We start from the raw sequence: 12,859 nt of genomic DNA, 5'->3' as shown, positions 1-12,859 counted from the left end.
TTAAGCCAATATCCAGTTGATTGATTTGCAGCATGTCCTACAGTGAGATAATGGTAAAATGTGAAGTCTTCAAACAAAGTTGCCATCTAAGCACAGAGTTCTATTGATTCACTCTGCTTAATAACAAATAATTCTGACATTTTCATTTGTTTGATACTTTGTGTACTTTTTCCTATTCAAATTGAAGACAGATTGGCACTGACTAGGATTCTCAGAACACCTCTGAAAGAGAAAATAAGGAGGCTAAGCTGGAATAAGACAGATATTTGTCTTTGTGAGCTCTAAGGGTATTGGCAGTAAATATATTTAGTAGGATGACACAGATAGGATCTTTTAAAACAAAACTTTTAAATGAGTCTTCAATATGAATTTTAAATACAGCTCACATTTAGAAAGTTCACATTAACCATTTATAAAAATAACTACCTAAAACAATGGTTGCAGAAAAAAAGTCACAAATTTTTACTTTATTCATTTTAACTGGTGAATAAAACATAAAATTGTACATATTAATGGGGTACCATATACTGTTTTGATACACTTAATACATTGTGTAATATTTAAATCAGGTTAAACATATTTATCTCCTCAAATATTTATCATTTATGGTAAAAATTTTCAAAATACTTTCCTCCAGTTTTTTGAATTGTACAGTACATAATCTCTCTAACTTCTTGCTCCTTAGCTTGGCATAGTGGTACACACTTGTAATCCCAGCTACTCCAGAGGCTGAGGCAGGAGGATTACAAGTTTGAGGCAAGCCCTGGGCAATTTAGCAAGACCTTGTCTCAAGAATTTTAAAAAAGGCTGGGGATGTAGCTCTGGGAAGAGTGCTTGCCTAGCATGTGCAAGACCCAGGGTTCAATCCCCAGGACTGTAAAATAAAATAAAATGAACTCTTTTACTCCTATCGAATTGTAAATTCACATCCATGGATCAAGCTTCCCTCATCCTCGCCCACCACTACTCCTCCCCACTACTACTCTCCCTGGCTTATATAATGGCTATACAACTCTCAAATTTCATGGATCAATTGTGTGTGTGTGTGTGTGTGTGTGTGTGTGTGATTGGAGATTAAATCCAGCATGCCATGAAAGTGTTCTACTTCTGAGCTACATCACCCACCTTTTTTAAATTTTATTTTGAGACAGGGTCCCTCAAAGTTTTGCCAGCTAGCCTTGAATTTACTATTTTCTTGCCTCAGTCTTCCAAGTAACTGGGATTATAGGCATGCACCATCATGCCCATTTATGGATCAACTTTTTTAGATTCCACATGAGTGATATCAGTTGGTACTTGTCTTTCTGTACCTGGCTTATTTCATTTAACATAATGATCTCCAGTTCCACCCACGTGGTCACACATGACAGGATTTCATCTGTAAGAAAAAAAAAAGTCTGAATAGGATTCCATAGTGTATATGTACAATATATCCTTTTCCTTTCTTTTTTCTTTTCTTGTGTGAGGCTGGAGATTGAATCTGGGACTTTGCACATGCTAGGCAAGAGCTCTACCACTAAGCTACATCTCTAGTCCTTTATCTTTACATTAGTTGATGGACACTTCAGCTGTTTCTCTCTTGGACGCTGTGAAAAGTGCTGCAAGGAACAGTGGAGTGCAGATATATTCTGACATATTGATTTCATTCCTTTGGATATATACCAAGTGATAGGATTGCTGGATCATATGTTAGTTCCATTTTTAATTTTTAAAGAAACATCTGTATTTTTTTCAATAATGGCTGTACTAATTTACATTCCCACTGATAGTGTGCAGAAGTTACATTTTCTCCACACCCTCACCAACATTTATTATCTTTAGTCTTTTAATAGTAACAGTTCTTTACTGGGGTATGGTTTTGATTTGCATTTATTTCCCTGATGATTAGTGATGCTTGGCACTTTTTCATATACCTATTGTCCATCTGTATGTGTTCTTTTTGAGGAAATATCTATTTAGATATATTGCTCATTTTCATTTTTTTATATTTAGTTTTAGGTGGACATAATATCTTTTATTTTACGTTTATGTGGTGCTGAGGATCGAAACTTGTGCCTCAACCTAGTGCTTCGAGCACTCTATCGCTGAGCCACAACCCCAGCCCCAAAGTTAGTGTTTCTTGACTTCAAGATCCTGGAAGATGGCGGCGAGGGGAGTGCATTGCCCCCGTGTGCCGCGTCACTGTGTGGGAGAATGACGAGTCAGGAATGCTAAAGGCTATCTTGTTAGGAATTTCCAGCAATAGTGGGGTGCTCCGGAACCTGGAGGAAGGATTTCCATCGCACGAGGATCGGCTACGGGGAATCAAACGCGAGAGATTTGTCGCACGGAGGGTAACACTGCTTATTCAGCAAATCGCCCCGCGGCTAGAGTCTGCGGCGCGTGCTGGGAAACGAGGAGATAGCGACGCAGGGATACAGCGCTGCAGTTTCTGCCAGCCTTGCAAGCACCGTACTCAGTGCTGAATTCTGGGTTCGAGACGGGGGAAGGAAGCGGTCCAATTCGGTTCTCCACACCGGTCAGACCACAGAGGAGGCCAGCGGCCACCATCTTGGAGAGCTGACGTCACCATCCCTGTTTTCGACTGACCGCAGCTCATTCAGCCATAGAACAGGTAATTTCAGGCTGCCATTCACCTGCGGCTTGCAGACAAATTACTCAGGCTCAGTGCTAAATAACCCGCGGAAACTGCTTCTTGCAGCCTGCTCTTATCAGAGCATACACCGAGCACGGAGATGCCGAGTTCCGGCTCCCGGAACTGCTCTGGCCCAGGGCTAAGGAGCCCGCGGAAACTGCTTCTCGATCCGGGTCCTGCTGAGTACTGTGGAGGTAAATACCAACCGAGCCTTCGTGGGCAGTGGCAACGGGACTGAGACGGGGCTTGTGAGGGCCGGTCAGGACTCACCCGTTGCTTTGGTCACCCAGCAAAGGGAACGAAATGCTGCCATTCGCATAGGATACCAACATGGCAGAGATCTGATGTCATCAGAAAGTGGCGGAGGAGAGAACTTCATCAATACCAGCGGCGACAGAAACACTTGGTCTCCTGGTAGGGAAGGTGAGTCACAGACACCCGAGTCTCTCTCGCTTTGTCGTGGAGCCAGAGGGGAGGAGCCGGGCCGCCGCCCGCGCCCGGAGCAGGCCCAGCGGCTCCCCGGCGTGGTGGTCGCATGACCCCAATTGGAGAGGGGGCGGAGCAGAGCTGCCACCCGCGCCCGCAAGTTGGGCAGACCTGCAACCGACCGGCAGAACAGGCCCAGTGGTACGCGGGCGTGGTAGGAGGGGCAGGGCAGAGCCACTCTCCGCGCCTGCAAGGTAAGCAGACCTGCGACAGACTGGCGGGTCAGGCCCAGTGGCCTGCCAGCGTGGTACACACGTCACCCTAACTGGAGTAGGGGCAGAGCAGAGCCTTCACCCGCACCCGGATCAGGCCCCACCGGTGTGGTGGTCACGTGACCCCAATTGGAGTGGGGGCGGAGCGGAACCGCCACCCGTGCCCACAGGGTGGGCAGACCTGCGACCAACCTGCAGATCAGGCCCAGCGGTCCGCGGACGTGGTAGGAGGGGCAGGGCAGAGCCGCCGCCCGCGCCTGCAGGAAAGATACGCAAGCAGTATGAAAAGACAAGGAAAGAAAGGACCACAAGCAATGCAGGTCAACGCAACTTTAGAAGAGGTAACAGCTGCAGCAGATGGAATGTCAGATAAAGAATTCAGGATATACATGCTTCAGATGATCTGGAGTATCAAGGAAGACATTAAACAGCAAAATCAGACAATGAAAGATCACTTCGACAATGAATTACGCAAACAAATCCAGGAAGCAAAGGATCAACTATACAGGGAGATAGAGGTTATAAAAAACAAACAAACAGAAATCCTAGAAATGCAGGAAGCAATAAACCAACTTAAAAACTCAATGGAGAATACTACCAGCAGAGTAGAACACTTAGAAGATAGAACATCAGACAATGAAGACAAAGTATTTCAACTGGAAAAGAACATAGACAGCTCAGCAAGACTGTTAAGAAACCATGAGCAGAACATCCAAGAAATATGGGATAACATTAAGAGACCAAACTTAAGAGTCATTGGGATACAGGAAGGTATAGAACTCCAAACCAAAGGAATGAGCAATCTATTCAATGAAATAATACGAGAAAACGTCCCAGACTTGAAGAATGAGACAGAATCCCAAATCCTAGAAGCCTACAGGGCGCCGAATGTGCAAAATCATAAGAGATCCACACCTAGACACATTATAATGAAGATGCCCAACATACAGAATAAGGAGAGAATTTTAAAAGCTACAAAAGAAAGGAAGCAGATTACATTTAGGGGTAAGCCAATCAGGATAACAGCTGATCTTTCAACACAGACTCTGAAAGCTAGAAGATCCTGGACTAACATATTTCAAACACTGAAAGAAAATGGGTTCCAACCAAGAATTGTGTATCCAGCGAAATTAAGCTTCAGGATGGAAGATGAAATTAAAACCTTCCAGGATAAACAAAAGTTAAAAGAATTTACAGCTAGAAAACCATCTCTTCAAAACATCCTCAGCAAAACATTACAGGAAGAGGAAATGGAAAATAACAATGAAAACCAACAGTGGGAGGTAGGACAGTAAAGGGGGGGGGAATAATCAAAGAGGAAAACAAACCATGTTTAGTAACAGAAATAAACAAATATGGCTGGAAGAACAACCCATATCTCAATAATAACCCTAAATGTTAATGGCTTAAACTCACCAATTAAGAGACACAGGCTAGTAGAATGGATCACAAAACAAGACCCAACAATATGCTGCCTACAGGAGACGCATTTGATAGGAAAAGACATACATAGGCTGAAGGTGAAAGGTTGGGAAAAATCATATCACTCATATGGACTTCGGAAACAAGCAGGAGTGTCCATACTCATATCAAATAAAATAGATTTCAAGCCAAAGTTAATCAAAAGGGATAAAGAGGGACACTACATACTGCTTAAGGGAACCATACACCAACAAGACATAACAATCATAAATATATATGCCCCAAACAATGGTGCAGCTATGTTCATCAAACAAACTCTTCTCAAGTTCAAGAGTCTAATAGACCACCATACAATAATCATGGGAGACTTCAACACACCTCTCTCGCCACTGGACAGATCTTCCAAACAAAAGTTGAATAAGGAAACTATAGAACTCAATATCACAATTAACAACCTAGACTTAATTGACATATATAGAATATACCACCCAATATCAAGCAGTTACACTTTTTTCTCAGCAGCACATGGATCCTTCTCAAAAATAGATCATATATTATGTCACAGGGCAACTCTTAGACAATATAAAGGTGTAGAGATAATACCATGCATCTTATCTGATCATAATGGAATGAAACTGAAAATCAACGATAAAAGAAGGAAGGAAAAAGCATACATCACTTGGAGAATGAACAATAGGTTACTGAATGATCAATGGGTTATAGAAGACATCAAGGAGGAAATTAAAAAATTCTTAGAGATAAATGAAAACACAGACACAACATATCGGAATCTATGGGACACATTGAAAGCAGTTCTAAGAGGAAAATTCATTGCTTAGAGTTCATTCCTTAAAAAAAGAAAAAAAACAACAAATAAATGATCTCATACTTCATCTCAAAATCCTAGAAAAAGAAGAGCAAAACAACAGCAAAAGAAGTAGAAGGCAAGAAATAATTAAAATCAGAGCTGAAATTAATGAAATCGAAACAAAAGAAACAATTGAAAAAATTGACAAAACTAAAAGTTGGTTCTTTGAAAAAATAAACAAAATCGACAGACCCTTAGCCATGCTAGTGAAGAGAAGAAGAGAGAGAACTCAAATTACTAGCATATGGGATGAAAAAGGCAATATCACAACAGACACTTCAGAAATACAGAAGATAATCAGAAATTATTTTGAATACTTATACTCCAATAAATTAGAAGATAGTGAAGGCATCGATAAATTTCTTAAGTCATATGATCTGCCCAGATTGAGTCAGGAGGATATAGACAACCTAAACAGACCAATATCAATTGAGGAAATAGAAGAAACCATCAAAAGACTACCAACTAAGAAAAGCCCAGGACCGGATGGGTATACAGCAGAGTTTTACAAAACCTTTAAAGAGGAACTAATACCAATACTTTTCAAGCTACTTCAGGAAATAGAAAAAGAGGGAGAACTTCCAAATTCATTCTACGAGGCCAACATCACCCTGATACCTAAACCAGACAAAGACACTTCAAAGAAAGAAAACTACAGACCAATATCTCTAATGAACCTAGATGCAAAAATCCTCAATAAATTCTGGCGAATCGGATACAAAAACATATCAAAAAAATTGTGCACCATGATCAAGTAGGATTCATCCCTGGGATGCAAGGCTGGTTCAATATACGGAAATCAATAAATGTTATTCACCACATCAATAGACTTAAAAATAAGAACCATATGATCATCTCGATAGATGCGGAAAAAGCATTCAACAAAGTACAGCATCCCTTTATGTTCAAAACTCTAGAAAAACTAGGGATAACAGGAACATACCTCAATATTGTAAAAGCAATCTATGCTAAGCCTCAGGCTAGCATCATTCTGAATGGAGAAAAATTGAAGGCATTCCCTCTAAAATCTGGAACAAGACAGGGATGCCCTCTCTCTCCACTTCTGTTCAACATAGTTCTCGCAACACTGGCCAGAGCAATTAGACAGACGAAAGAAATTAAAGGCATAAAAGTAGGAAAAGAAGAACTTAAATTATCACTATTTGCAGGTGACATGATTCTATACCTAGCAGACCCAAAAGGGTCTACAAAGAAACTATTAGAGCTAATAAATGAATTCAGCAAAGTGGCAGGATATAAAATCAACACGCATAAATCAAAGGCATTCCTGTATATCAGCGACAAACCCTCTGAAATGGAAATGAGGACAACCACTCCATTCACAATATCTTCAAAAAAAATAAAATACTTGGGAATCAACCTAACAAAAGAGGTGAAAGACTTATACAATGAAAACTACAGAACCCTAAAGAGAGAAATAGAAGAAGATCTTAGAAGATGGAAAAATATACCCTGTTCATGGATAGGCAGAACTAACATCATCAAAATGGCGATATTACCCAAAGTTCTCTATAGGTTTAATGCAATGCCAATCAAAATCCCATTGGCATTTCTTGTAGAAATAGAGAAAGCAATCATGAAATTCATATGAAAAATAAAAGACCCAGAATAGCAAAATCAATGCTAAGCAGGAAGTGTGAATCAGGCGGTATAGAGATACCAGACTTCAAACTATACTACAGAGCAATAGTAACAAAAACAGCATGGTACTGGTACCAAAACAGGCGGGTGGACCAATGGTACAGAATAGAGGACACAGAAACCAATCCACAAAACTACAACTATCTTATATTTGATAAAGGGGCTAAAAGCATGCAATGGAGGAAGGATAGCATCTTCAACAAATGGTGCTGGGAAAACTGGAAATTCATATGCAACAAAATGAAACTGAATCCCTTTCTCTCGTCATGCACAAAAGTTAATTCAAAATGGATCAAGGAGCTTGATATCAAATCAGAGACACACCGTCTGATAGAAGAAAAAGTTGGCTACGATCTACATACTGTGGGGTCGGGCTCCAAATTCCTCAATAGGACACCCATAGCACAAAAGTTAATAACTAGAATCAACAAATGGGACTTACTCAAACTAAAAAGTTTTTTTCTCAGCAAAAGAAACAATAAGAGAGGTAAATAGGGAACCTACATCCTGGGAACAAATCTTTACTCCTCACACTTCAGATAGAGCCCTAATATCCAGAGTATACAAAGAACTCAAAAAATTAGACAGTAAGATAACAAACAACCCAATCAACAAATGGGCCAAGGACCTGAACAGACATTTCTCAGAGGAGGACATACAATCAATCAATAAGTACATGAAAAAATGCTCACCATCTCTAGCAGTCAGAGAAATGCAAATCAAAACCACTCTAAGATACCATCTCACTCCAGTAAGATTGGCAGCCATTATGAAGTCAAACAACAACAAGTGCTGGCGAGGATGTGGGGAAAAGGGTACACTTGTACATTGCTGGTGGGACTGCAAATTGGTGCAGCCAATTTGGAAAGCAGTATGGAGATTTCTTGGAAAGCTGGGAATGGAGCCACCATTTGACCCAGCTATTCCCCTTCTTGGTCTATTCCCTAAAGACCTAAAAAGAGCATGCTACAGGGACACTGCTACATCGATGTTCATAGCAGCTCAATTCCCAATAGCAAGACTGTGGAACCAACGTAGATGCCCTTCAATAGACGAATGGATAAAAAAAAAATGTGGCATTTATACCCAATGGAGTATTACTCTGCATTAAAAAATGACAAAATCATAGAATTTGCAGGGAAATGGATGGCATTAGAGCAGATTATGCTAAGTGAAGCTAGCCAATCCCTAAAAAACAAATGCCAAATGTCTTCTTTGATATAAGGAGAGTAACTAAGAACAGAGTAGGGACAAAGAGCAGGAGAAGAAGATTAACATTAAACAGGGATGAGAGGTGGGAGGGAAAGGGAGAGAGAAGGGAAATTGCATGGAAATGGAAGGAGACCCTCAGGGTTATACAAAAGTACATACAAGAGGAAGTGAGGGGAAAGGGAAAAATAATACAAGGGGGAGAAATGAATGACAGTAGAGGGGGTAGAGAGAGAAGAGGGGAGGGGAGGGGAGGGGAGGGGGGATAGTAGAGGATAGGAAAGGCAGCAGAACACAACAGACACTAGTATGGCAATATGTAAATCAATGGATGTGTAACTGATGTGATTCTGCAATCTGTATATGGGGTAAAAATGGGAGTTCATAACCCACTTGAATCAAAGTGTGAAATATGATATATCAAGAAATATGTAATGTTTTGAACAACCAACAATAAAAAATTAAAAAAAAAAAGAAAAAAAAAGTTAGTGTTTCTTGGGATCTCAGGAGGATTCTTTTTTTTTTTTTTTTTTTTTTTTTTTTTTTGTGGTGCTGGGGATTGAACCCAGGGCCTTAGAGAATGCAAGGCAAGCACCCTACCAGCTGAGCTGTATCCCCAGCCTGCTCATTTTTAAATAAGGCTACTCATTATTTTGCTATTGAGTTTTTGGACTTCCTTCTATATTCTGGATTGGCAGATGTATCGTTTATGAATATTTTCTCCTATTCTATAGGTTGTCTGTATATCCTGTTGATTATTTACTTTTTTTGTGAAGAAACTTTTTAGTTTGATAAAATCCCCATTTATCTATTTTATTTTCTATGCTTTTGGAATCTTTTCCAAAACATTATTGCCCATTCCAATGTCCCAAAACATTTCTCCTATGTTTTCATATACTGATTTCATATTTCAGGTCTTACATTAAGTCTTTAATATATTTTGAGTTGATTTTTGTAACTAGTGAGAGAAAGGGCCTAATTTCACTTTTCTGCATGTGGCTATCCAATTTTCCTAGCACCATTTATTGAAAAGACCAGCCTTCCTCCAAAGCATGTTATTAGCATCTTTGTTGAAATCAGTTGGCTGTAGCTATATAATTTTACTTCCAGATTCCCTATTCTGTTCCATTGTTCTCTGTTGTTATGACAATACCATGCTATTCAGGTAATATAATACCTTCTGTTTTGTTCTTTTTGCTCAAGATGGTTTTTGCTATTCAGGTTTTTTTTTTTTTTGGTTGTTGTTCCATATACATTTTAGGATTTTTTTCTAGTTCTATGAAGAATGTCATTGATATTTTGATAGAGATTGCATTGAATCTGTGAATCACTTTATGTAGTATGGGTATTTTAACAATATTAATTCTTCCAATCCCTGAACATGGAATGTCATTCTACTTTTATTGTGTCATCTTCAATTTCTTTCATCAGTGTTTAATAATTTTCACTGTAGAGATCTTCCATCTCTGGCTGAGCATGGTGGTGCACACCTGTAATCCGGCAGCTCAGGAGGCTGAGGAGGATCACAGGTTCAAAGATAGCCTAGCAATTTAGTGAGGCCCTAAGCAACTACTTAGTGAGACCCTGTTGAGAGAGAGAGAGAGAGAGAGAGAGAGAGAGAGAGAGAGAGAGAGAGAACTAGATCATCCACCTTGGTTAAATTTATTCATAAATATTTTATTATGTATTTTTTTGTAAATGTAATGTTCTCTCTCTCTCTCTCTCTCTCTCTCTCTCATCCCCGCAAGATTGAATTTATAATCTTGCACATTGGGAAAGGGCTCTACTATTGCGTGACATCTCCAGCCCTTTAAAAATGTTTTTTTTTTTTCTTTTTGTTTTGAGACAGGGTCTCATTAAGTTGCCTAGTCCGAACTTGAACATATAATCTATCTGTCTCAGCCTTCTAAGTAGCTTGGATTAGAGGCATGTGCTACCATACCCAGATGTTTTCTTGATTTCTTTCATTCCTTCTTACCTTCTGTCATTCCCTCTTTCCTCCCTCCTTTGCTGTTCTTTCTTTCCTTTTCTTGTGATACTAGAAATTAAACTCAGGGCCTTGCACATACTAGGTAAGTGCTCTACAACTGAGGTACATCATTATGTGTTTAATTTTTTTTAAAATTTTGAAATAGGGTCTCACTAAATTGCACAAACTGGTCTTGAACTTGTAATCATCCTCTGCCTCAGCCTCCTTAATCTCTGGAATTATAGGCATGCACCACCATATTTGGCTTAAAATTCACTTGTGTGTGTGTGTGTGTGTGTGTGTGTGTGTGTGTGTGTGTGTGTTGCTGGGAAACAAACTCAGAGTTTTGTACATGCAGGACAAACATTCTACCCCAAAGCTATACCCTATTCTTGTCTTCTTGATTTCTATTTCAGATAATTTGCTATTGGTACATATCAATGCTACCAATTTTGTATGTTGATTTTGTATTCTGAAACTTTGTTGAACTCATTTATTATTCACTTATTCCAACAGTTTTTTTTTTGGTGTCTTTTTTTTGGGGGGAGGGTTCACATATAAGATCATGCCATCTGCAAAAAAATGACAATTTGATTTCTTCTTTCCTAATTTGGATGTATTTTCTTTCTTTCTCTTACCTGATTGTCTGGGCTAGGATTTCCAGAATGAGGTTGAATAAAAATGGAAAAGTTGTCTATTTCAGATATTAGAGAGAAAGCTTTGAGCTCTTCTTCATGCAGTATAATGTTAGCTGATGTCTTATTATAAATGGCTTTTACTATGTTAAAGATATGAATCTTCTAATATTGACTTATTTAGCGTTTTTATCATGAAGGATGTTGAATTTTATTAAATGCATTTCCACATTTGTTGAGATGTTTATATGATTTTTGTCCTTCATTATGTTGATAAATTGTATCATATTTACTGATGTACATTTATCAAACTATCCTTGCATCTATGGTGAATTCCACTTGATCATGGTAAATAACCTTTTTAATATGCTGTTGAATTTGGTTTTCTAGCATTTTGTTGTGGATTCTTTTACATCTATGTACCTCAAGGGTATTTGCCTTCAGTTTTCTTTTCTTTCTTTCATGTGTGTTCTATCTGGTTTAGGTATCAGGGTAATGTTGGTGGTGTAGAATGTGTTTGGAAGAATTTCTCCTTTCTTTTTTCCTATTTTTTGGAACAACTTAAGTGGTGTTGGTATTAGTTTTTAAGTGTTTGGGTGAATTTTAGTGAATTTGGATGAAACAGATCTTTATTTTATTCATTTTTTTCTCCATTTATTTTTAGTTTTGGTCTGCTCTTTATTATTTCTTTTCTCATGCTTATTTTGGATTTGACTTGTTCTTATTTTTCTAGTTCCTTGAGATGAAGAAATAGATTATTTATTTAAAAATTTTCTATTTTAAAAAAATTTATTTTATTTTATTTTATTTATTAAGAAAGGGTCTTACTTAATTGCCCAAGCTAGCCTCAAACATGTAATGCTCCTGCCTCAGCCTTTCAAGCAGCTGGAATCACAGGCATGTGCCACCCTATCTGTCTTTCTACTTTTTTCATGTGGACATTGATTCCTATAAAAATCTCCCTTAGTATTACTTTTGTTGCATCACATAGGTTTTGGTATCACCATTTTTGCTTGTTTCAAGAAATTTTTAAAATTCCATTTTGATTTCGTCTCTGATTCATTGGTTGCTCAAAAATAAGTTGTTTAATTTCCATGGATTTCTATAGTTTCCAAAGCTTTTCTTGTTATTGAATTCTAGTTTTGTTGCAATGTATTTAGAAATGATGCTTGACATGATTCCAGTCTTTTAAATATTGTTGAGACTTGTTTTGTGGTCTATCATATGACCTATCCTAGAGAATGTTCCATGTACTCATGAGAAAAATATGCATTCAACAGCTATTGGATGAATTGTTCTGTAGATGTGTTTTAGGTCCATTTGGCCCAGAGTGCAATTTAATGCTGTTGTTTCTTTATTGATTTTCTATCTGAATGATCTTCCCATTTCTGAAAGTGGGGTATTAAAGTACCTATTGATATTTGCTTTATATAATTGGGTGCTCCATTGGATGGAGATATATATATAATAAAATTAATATATTATATAATAAAGGTAAATATATATGTTTATTTTGCAGTGCTGGATTGAACCAAGGGCCTTGTGATTGAACCAAGGGCCTTGTGCATGCAAAGCAATCACTTTACCAACTGAGTTATATCCACAGTCCCTCCCTATCCCTTTTTAAACTGTATTTTGAGATCAGGTCTTGCTAAATTGTTCCAGCTGGCCTTGAACTTTTGATCCTTTTGTCTTGGCCTCCTCAGTAGCTGTGATTTACAGGTTTGCACCATGCCAGACTATATATTAATGTAGAATTGA

The sequence above is a fragment of the Marmota flaviventris genome, chromosome 9 (assembly GCF_047511675.1).
Source record: "Marmota flaviventris isolate mMarFla1 chromosome 9, mMarFla1.hap1, whole genome shotgun sequence".
In the NCBI taxonomy this organism is placed as follows: Eukaryota; Metazoa; Chordata; class Mammalia; order Rodentia; family Sciuridae; genus Marmota; species Marmota flaviventris.
Note: the sequence above shows the minus strand (reverse complement) of the source record.